Here is a 9,791-nt window from a genome sequence, read left to right as displayed (position 1 = left end):
CTATACAGTGTAATATCAGGGGAGAAACTGGTAAATGGCACTCGAAAACAAACAATTTTATGTAGTGGGGGGAAGATATAAAAGCATGAAGTTATTTTAAAATTGCCTGGTATTTTTAAGTTGGAATCAACAGGTTCCATCCTTCTAATGTAAATGTTCTTACGTAAAACTAAAAGCATGTTTGAAAAAACAATATGTAAGGAAAGAAGCAGTTTTAAATAAGACTGGTGAAACATCCAGAATGACATGAAGTGAAGTATTGTTCACTTTCTTATGGATTACCTCAAGTTTTGGGCTTATATTGTTGCAAATTATGTATTCTGTTCCTGAATACTGGAATTAATTACAGTCATGGCAAAGGTGTGGTGGTGGGGTTTTGTTTGTTTGTTTGTTTGTTTGTTTTTAATAATCACATGCAGCCAGTGACATAAAGATCTGGAATACTGCCAGAATTGCAGTAATAAAATAAAGCAAATTTCTTACGTAATTTCCTGACTAGCACTTTCCCAGAGTACAGTAACCCTGCATATAGCATCTGAAAACATTACCAACAGCGTTACAGAACAAAGCCCAGTACAATTTAATATCTGAGAGAGGATGAAGGGATTAAAGTCTAAGGATACAATCCAGTGGAATGGTCAGAAGGGACTTGTATTCCTGAATGTTTCTGTAGAAAAGTCACAGTAGTCTCTGTGTGTCTAGGACTGAAAGGATTTCAAGATTTGCCACTCTTTGCCACTAATAATTTCTTGCCTTTTCTGTTGTGCTCTGAGCACGACTGATAACATAAAATAGTGAGCTTTGCAGATGGAAAGGAACTGGTTTTGTAACAGATTGAGTTTTGGGAGCAGGGTGTGGGTAGAAGAAGATACACATTGCTGGTTTAGTCTCAGACATGCGGTCAGATCCTTTTGTTTGAACCTCCCCACATTCTTCAGGATGTGAGTGGGAGTATTCTCCCATACATGAAAACCTTTAAGGACTCCTGTGACTTCTCTTACAGTGAACCTCTGATACTGCTGGTTTCTAAGAATTCAAAGAATTTTAACTTTATATTGAGGCAGGACAGGCATGGAGGTCTAAAGACGCATGGTGAAATACACAGTGCTTCTAAAATCTGCTGATGAATGTGAAGTGTGGTGTGAACCACGGCCTGTAAGCTGCAGAATGGTGAGTAAAGGTAATAGTGACAGACTGAGGCTCCAAATAATTTGGAGTTGTATTCTGCACCTTTAGCTTTCTAACATAATGGTTATGAAGTCAGGAGGATGAAACTTTTGCATTTAATGGTATTTCTCTTCTGATGGAAGTGGTGGTCACAGATGCAACAGCAGGATACAGGAGCCAAGGTGTGGCTTTCTTTCCTTACCAGTCATGTCCATTGCTCTTTGTGGACACCTGTATTTGTGAGAGGAATATCCAGTTCCTTTGACTGGCTACAAGCAGTTCTGCCCACTGCTTGTTCAGAGTTTCTCCCCTCTGGTAAGGACAATAAATTTTCTCAAACATTTTCTTCTATGGACCTGGGAAGGCCTACTTTTTTCATTCTTTCTTTTTATTTTTAGTTGGGCTACTTTTGCTCTCCTATGGCCTATGGAGTTGACTGTGTTTGCTTTCACGTCTCTTCCACTGGGCAAGAAGCCAAACCATGACTCTTGGTGGCGGGATGCAGACCTTTTGGTAAAATGGAATATCTGGTGGGATATATAGCTCTGTCCACAGCATAAATTCTTAGGAACATGGCAAGTATAGAGAATATAGACATACGAGCATCAAGGGGCCCATGCAGCCCTTGTGCAATTCTCAGGGATTGAAACAGAGCCCATGGAATGTGTCTGGAATACTTTCCAATCATGTTAAAGTTAGATTTCCTGTATTTAAGTGTAAACTGCCTAATAATTTATGCCAAAGTGTCTTCACAGTACTACAAGGAATCTTTTCACCAGGATTTAGTTGTGGTCAGGAATATGTTAATGGATGACAACATCTTCTGTTTTAATAGACAAATTTTTGCTCTCTGTAACTAAACTATGAACCCACACAGGGAGAGAAGAAGCAAAAACACATAGCCAGCTGAGGAAACTGTTAGCTGGTGTTAATTTTAGGGGGATTATGCGATTTGGAAATTTGGCCTAATATACCTGATCCTTAAAAAAAGGCCGAACAATCACCTCCTCAACCAGTCTTAATAGTGAGAGAGGGCTTTTTTTTTTTTTTTTTTTTTTTTTTTACCCAAGTTACACACAAACTGTTGACACATCACGGTTCAGTTGTAATATACTTATAACTTTGCTGAACAAAGAAAAGTATTTTTCTCTACATGACTGCTTAGCACACAAACTCAGAGTGATTGGCAAAGCTGAAAAGAAAACGTCTTTAAGAGAAAATAAGACAAAGCAGCTTATACAGTAGAGAAGGGAGAGGGGAGTTTTTTTATTGCAATCTCCTTAAGGGACAAAGTGGGGAAATCCCCTGATGTTTTTAGCATGACACAAGATCTTGTGTTTGAAGACTTGCAGAAGTGCATCTCATGTGATGACTAATCTCATTTGTCTTTTCTATTTTTCTGTCACCATAACTGTTTGAGGACAGCTGGTGTCCTCAGAGCTAAGCCATCCTGTTTGTTTGTTCCGTATAAGTCTAGAGACTGAGCCAGCGAGGGTGGCAGTGCAGCTAAACTTGGAGTGCAGGGCCTTGTTCCTAAATGCCCTGACAACAGGACTTTCAAGGTGAGTTGTCTTATGACCTTGGGCTTGGGGAGAATAATTTTGTCTGAACAGAGACATCCAGCAAAGTCATGTTCTCGATCCAGATGGAGGCAGTGAAGTTGAGGAACTTGACTCTGTGGACATCTGGATTAGAGGCAGAGATGATTTTGGTGTTCAGTATTGTTCCCCTGTATTGGAAGGGATATATTTAGGTAACTTCTCACTAAAAGGTGAAATAGGAGCTTTCATTTTCCCTTATTTTTAATTGAGAGAGCGTTGCTGGGCACAGTTTTAAGTTCTGCTCCCCTTATTCCTAATGAGGTTTTTTTTCCCCTCATATTTCAGGGTTTTGTACTGAAAGTGGACTTTAACTGTTGAAGGATAAGTGGGAGTTTCTGAAATTGAAAAGGTAAACATACGCTGGGATTGTCTTATTTAAGACATTCCTTGTTTGCCACTAAGGAATAAGAGAAATCCAAAAAATGTATTGCACTTAGCTGTAGCTGTCATGAATGCTAGAGGAGATCCCATAAAGGGGCTGAAGATATTTTATTCTATCCATTTGTCAGCCTAATCACTGTCTTGTGAGAGGGATTATTTCAGTAAAGAATGAAAGTCAGCTCTCAAGTGAGAAGGAAATGAAGTGAAAAGATACCTGACTCACAATGAACTCTGTTCGACAGGTGAGCGTGCACAGTGTTATATAATACCATATGAACATAGTTCAAAGGCAGTGCGTGGTGAGTCACAAATTCTGCACTCCCAAACTTTATACGGAATTGCATTAAGTGGTTCTTCTCCTCCTAGTTGCTGAATTACTTTGAGTAGCAAAATCACTTTTTTGTGTCATATCCTCCTGTTTTTTTAGTACAACTCCTGTATGCCTCCATCTCCTTCAGAAGCCTCCAGGTGACTCAAACAAGAAAAAGAAATGAGACACTGGAATATTTTTCAAGAATACCTTGCATTCAGTGCATTTTCAGAATCCAAATTCCTCTCATATGTATTTCAGATGCTCTTGCCAGTTGCATCCTTCCACAGTGTGTATTTTACTGTGTTCATTGAGTTATTGTCACTGTTGATTTTAAAAGTCGTAAGGTTATTTCATCAACAAACAAATCACGCTGAGGTCAAAGCACGTTTAATAACACCTCTTGTTGAATTCTAAAATATAAGAGGATCATTCTGCTTGAATACTTGGCAGCTGTGAAGTGTTTTAATGAACAGAGCCTTATTTCTATATGACTGTTAAAGCAAATAGTGTTGGTGAATATGCATGTTTACACAGCAAGCACAAATTCTTGTGCAGACTTTTTGCACCTCTCTCTCTTTCGGGTACATTTTTTCTCAAGGGACGCAGCCTGGAGCTCAGGGAATGATTTTGTAGTGCAAAGATGCCAAGCACTAGCTAGTAAAGAGTTTTCAAGTGCAAGTGCTCACAGCTGCAAAAGGTGTTCCTGTACCTTTACTCTGGCTGTTCTAACCAGAAAACCCTTCTGTCTGTCCATTAGCAATGCACTGGCACCAAACCTGCAGCAGGGAGTGTCACCCTCGGGTTCATCTTACAAAATGCACAGAAAGAAGGAAAAATGTACATTTTGCCTCAGCACCTGCTCATCACCACCTTTATAATTCAGGATTGCAGGTAGGATTTGGGATGTCCTACCCTCCAGAAACAATTTGGATCATAGTGATAGCTGAAGTTGTGCATAACTGACACGAGCAATAAGTGAAGGCAGTGAGATTTTGCAAGGCAAAAGAAACAGTCTGCAAGAGAACTTATCTCTGATTATTGCTGACAGGATAAATGTTCCAAAAAGATCAAGAGCTGTTCCATTGTAGTTTTCTTATTTCATATATTGATAGGCTTCTAAAGCACTCAGCAATTAGATAAATTGTCTACCAGTGCTCAGTGAGGGGCTGATACAAAGCTTCCTAAGACAGTTGAGAGACAGGGAAGACAGAGACTGTTAGGCAGATCCTAGCAAAAATGGCTGGAATTTTTACCCTTGAAGAAGGCAAGACAGAAATCATCTTCAGTTGAACATATATAAATATATTAAAAAAAATCTTAGTATTTAGAACACAAAGGACAGTAAAGTGCAGAATTGATTATGTACGTGTTTTAGAATTCATTTTGCATGAATTCTAATCATGGAGCTTGCCAGTTCCTGTGACAAAATATTGTAATTTATTTCTTCCCCAGATTAAATAACCAGAAGGTGATTTTTTGGTAGATCTTTAAAATGTCTGGTGAATGTCACAGATTTTTAAATTGAAAAGGTTAAAATAAAAGCTTTTTGGAAGCAGACAACACTGCAGAACACTTGTTTTTGCTCTTCTAATCAATACATACAATTTCTTAAAATCTGCCTAATATACTGTGAATTATGTAGGTGAATTATTTATCAGTTATAAAAAGTGTAGCACTATTCCATCCTTGATATTTTACTATGGCTTGTATTTTTGCTACGTATTTTTGCCTTTCCCTTGAGTAGAACATTGATTTGTTATATTATTTCATATATGTGTTAGTCCCCTATATGTAAAATATTTCAATAAATAAAAATAGAATTTACAATTTAAACTGATAAGGCAGCAAAACCAAATTACATTTAAACAGTGTGTTAAAGGCACTGTGAAAATGTGCGAGGCAAAACAACCACTACAAAGTCAAAAGCTGTGCTGTAAAACTGCGAAACTGGTTTTTCAAATGTTGCGTGTCACAGAAAATCCCACTTCTCTGCATTCTTCAAAAAGTCTCTTTAGTCTTTTATCCCAAAGCAAGGACATAAATTAAATCCTTGCTGAACTAATAATGCAGCCAGGAAAAAAAACCTGCAATTTTTTGTTTAACCAATTTACATGCTCCTAGAGATTAACTCAGTGCACAAGGCCTGGGGAACTAATCTCAAAAGTTCTCTGGGGGACACTTTGGTTGGAGGGAAGAAAAACTGGCACAGCAGTAACTCCTAATGTGTCCTTTGCTGGTGAATGGCCTGTGGCTCTCTTATTTTTCTTCCTGCAGTTCTGCACTGCATTGGAAATGTTGTCTCTGACCCAAGAGGGGTGCTCAGAGGAGAGAAGGAAGCTTAATGAGATTTAGTGCCTAGTCTGGTAAGTCTCCATGTGACTCTTTGCATTGACCCAAACCTCCTAGTTATTGCTGTAAAGGAACAAGCTTTATATGATCAGGAACAAAGACACTAATGTCTTCTCTGCTTTCTTTCTGAAAAAGAAGAAAAATTAAAACCAGGCAACATAATCTGGCCTCTGCTGGCACAAGACTTCTGAGCAGAATATAAAAAATGATGTTTTGCCATCCCAGGAACAAATGATTTTGCCCTCATTAACGAAATGGCAAAATGTGGACTTGCAGCAGAGGCAGAGCAATTGTGTTAAGGAGCATTGCTCCTGAAAAGGCTGGAGGGGGGATTGGGATGAGCGGGCTCTGCAGAGCAGAACCCTGCAGCTCCAGTTGGGCACCCCTCGACTGCTTTAGGGATCCATGGGACAGAATGGAGATGTGGGCAGAGGGATGGGAGGAGCAGAGTGCACGGACCCTTCAGTACAGCACATGCTGCCCTCAGGGCTCCTCTCCTGCCCAGGGGCGCAGAGCAGGGCTGGCTGCAGCAGCAGCACCACGGGGCTGCTCCCGGGCCTGGGGGGAACCCAGCTCTGTGCACTGAAGCCGCTGGACAGGGGCACATTGAAGGGGAAGGTTGCTCAGCCAGCACCAGGGGTTTTGAGTATTTGTTTTGCTCATTTCCAAAATCAGTCCTGACTCGAAAGCTTTTTCATTAGCTGCAGAAACCTACAGTCTATAGCTCACAGCCCAGTCTGTCATTTTGTGTTACATCATGCACTATTCCAGGAGGTTGAGCTGCCTATGATTTCATAGCACGGTTGATTTTCTAGCTTAAGTCCTCAAGGGACCTTAAAGGGAATGGAAACCCACAAAAAAATTCAGAAATTAATATATATTACTAACTCTAAAATGCAGCATTTATTTGGATTAATAAAATACAAAATTGTAATGATCCTTTATACTGGATTTGATTTTGATTCTGCAATGATTCAATAGGTTCCTACTTCCCAATCTCACTTTGTTTTTACTTTGGGAAATATTTTTGTAGAAGAGGAATTCCCCTCTGGGGAGGTGATACTATGGAAGGTCTCTAATTATTCTTAACAGGTTTTAAGTTTTCTGGGCTACTATCTGTCTATATAAAAGTTGTGATTTAAGTCAGAGTCCACCTTTCATCCTGAAATACCTTATTAGTTTGGTAATTACCCCAAGTTCTCCAAGTGGAACACAGATACCAAGCTACTGAAAGACAATTTTTTTCATTTTTTAAATTCTGATTGAACAGTCCCAACTCATTCTAAGGCCTGTCAATACATTGTCTGGTCTTTTTGCACTAACTATACTTCAGTGTAGATTGAAGGGGTTCTCTCTGACATGGAGATTTTGCATACCTCTAATAAAAACAGGGGTTTATCCCATTGTGCCAAGTCAAGGACTCTGTGTTCTGTGCTGGATGAAAATCCAGCCTAGTTTAGTTCCAAATGCAGGCTAGCTCTGCATGTAAAAATCTCTGTTGTAGTTAATCTTTCCTCCTTTGTTGTTAAGAAAAGTGAACTATTTTAGAGTATCCTATCACAAACTATTGCCTCAGGGCAGCCAAAATTGGAGAATGTTGTGCTGAGAAGATGTAGGAATGCTTTAAGTGGGCATTGCCTGCTGTGGCAATCAGAGAGCAACTGTTTTGACTTCATGTTTTCATGAAGCTTTTGTGACAATGTGTGCCAGTTCAGTAACTTGGTCCTCCTTTAACTTGTACTTATTCTCAAATTCTGTTACTAAAACCAAGCATTTTCTATCAACTCAGTTGTTAAGCCTGTTCAGGAACAGTTGTGAATGAAATTAAGTTAGCTGACAGGTCAGTTTATGTTTTGAAAAGGACCTGAGGGTGCTGGTGGATGAGAGGCTGGACATGAGCCAGCAATATCTGCTGGCAGCCCAGAAAACCAGTTGTGTCCTGGGTTTCATTCAGAGCACCCTGGACAGAAGAGGAGGGAGGGGATTCTGCCCCTCTGCTCTATCCTGATGGGACCCACCCAGAACAGTGCACCCAGCACTGGGGACACAGCATAGGAAGGTTATGGACCAGGCCAGAGGAGGCCACCAAGATGCCAAGATGAACTGAGGGATGGAGCACCTCTGCTATACGGAAAGGCTGAGAGAACTGGGGTTGTTCAGCTTGGAAAAGAGAAGGTTTTGGGGTGACTTAACTGTGACCTTCCAATACCTGAAGGGAACTTACAGGAAAAATGGAGAGAGACTTGAGAGTTACAGGACAAGGGGGAATGCTTCACATAGAGCATAGGTTTGGATTAGATATTAGGAAAAATCTCTTTGCTGTGAGGGTGGTGAGGTACTGGCACAGGTTTCCCAGAGAAGCTGTGGCTGCCCCATCCCAGAAGTGTTGAAAGCCAGACTGGACGGTGCTTGGAGCAACCTGGTCTAGTGGAAGGTGTCCCTACCCATGGCAGGGGGCTGGAACAAAGTGAGCTTTAAGGCTCCTTCCAATCTAAGGCTGTTCTATAAAATGCTGCTCCCGCTGTGAGCTGCACTTGTGCCGTGTCCCATTTCCATCACCAACGGGGCAGTTCCGGCTGCTGTCCGGACACAACCCGCAGGCGGGTTCGAGTGGGAAGCGCCCGTCCCGTCCGGGCCGTGGCGGGGCCGGTGCCGCCACCGCGCGGCCGAACCGCCTCAATGCCCAGAGGCTCCGCCTGCCGAAGCTGCTTCCTAGAAAAACCAGCTGGAGTTACGGTTATCCCTCCTCTTTTCCCACCCCCCCTCAGGCTTTGCAGCTGTTTCTGTTTCGGCTTTATGAGGTGACGAGACAAACTGTCCAACAAAACATCGCTCACTGTCACTTACCGTGGCCCATGGCAGATGCCTGAAATGGTCAGACCATTGCCTCCAGGTAGCGCAGGGGATCCTAATGTTTTAGTCCTTGAAGTTACCCCCTTTTGGGGGTAATGTTTATGTGAAGAGAGAAAATAACATGAGTCCTTCTTACTGGAGTGTTGGTAGATGCTGGAGCGTGTCCAGAGAAGGGAAATTAAGATGGTTGAGGGGTCTGGAGCACCAGTCTCATGCAGAGCAGCTGCAGAGGCAGCTGATAACTGATTGGAGGAGGCTCAAGGGAGACCTTATCATTCAAGTGTCTGAAAGGAGGCTTTTTCAGCCAGGTGGGTGTTGGTCTCTCCTCCCAAGTAACAAACAATAAGATGAGAGCACGCAACCTCAAGTTGTATCCTGGGAGGTTTAGATAGGATATTAGGAAAAATATCCTCAACAACACAGCACTGGTACAGGCTGCTCAGGGGAGTGGTGGAGTCACCATCCCTAGAGGGATTTCAAAACCAAGTAGATGTGGTGCTTAGGGACATGGTTCAGTGGTGGACCTGACAGTGCTTGGTTACTGGTTGGGCTCTCTGATCACGAGGGTCCTTTCCAACCTGAACAGTTCTATGGTGCATGCTTCATGCTCCTCAACTGTATTTTTGTTTTCCTGTTTAGCTTATCTGGTAGTTTATAATGGGCTTTAATCCACCCTTATATACATCAGCACAAGCCATAACATAGTAGAAGTCTTTTTTCATTTCTGCTGTCACCCTTTACTGCCAGAAGAAGAAACTCCAGAGTCTGAGGTAGGACAGTATTTTAGTTGCTTTTTCCATTTGATAACTGGAAAACTGCTTAAAGGAGAGGAGAATGGCAATGCTTCCTCCCCTCTAGCTACAATCAATATTCTTCAATAACTCAAAATCAGTCTCTGCAATTACTCAACACAGATTACTTTCTTCTCTCTCTCCCCATCTCCCTAAATTTACAATGGGAAAAAAATCCCCCTTCTTCTTCTTTTTTTTTTTTTTTTTTTTTTTTTTTTTTTTCCCCCTTCATTGGTTTGTGGCCTTTTTGTAATGGGATATACTCCTCTGACACATATAACTGCATCTATACATCACTTCCAGATTACTTAAATAATGTTATTAGGAAAAATGACC

Source organism: Hirundo rustica, chromosome 12 (genome assembly GCF_015227805.2).
Source record: "Hirundo rustica isolate bHirRus1 chromosome 12, bHirRus1.pri.v3, whole genome shotgun sequence".
Lineage (NCBI taxonomy): Eukaryota > Metazoa > Chordata > Aves > Passeriformes > Hirundinidae > Hirundo > Hirundo rustica.
This window is presented reverse-complemented; position numbering follows the sequence as displayed.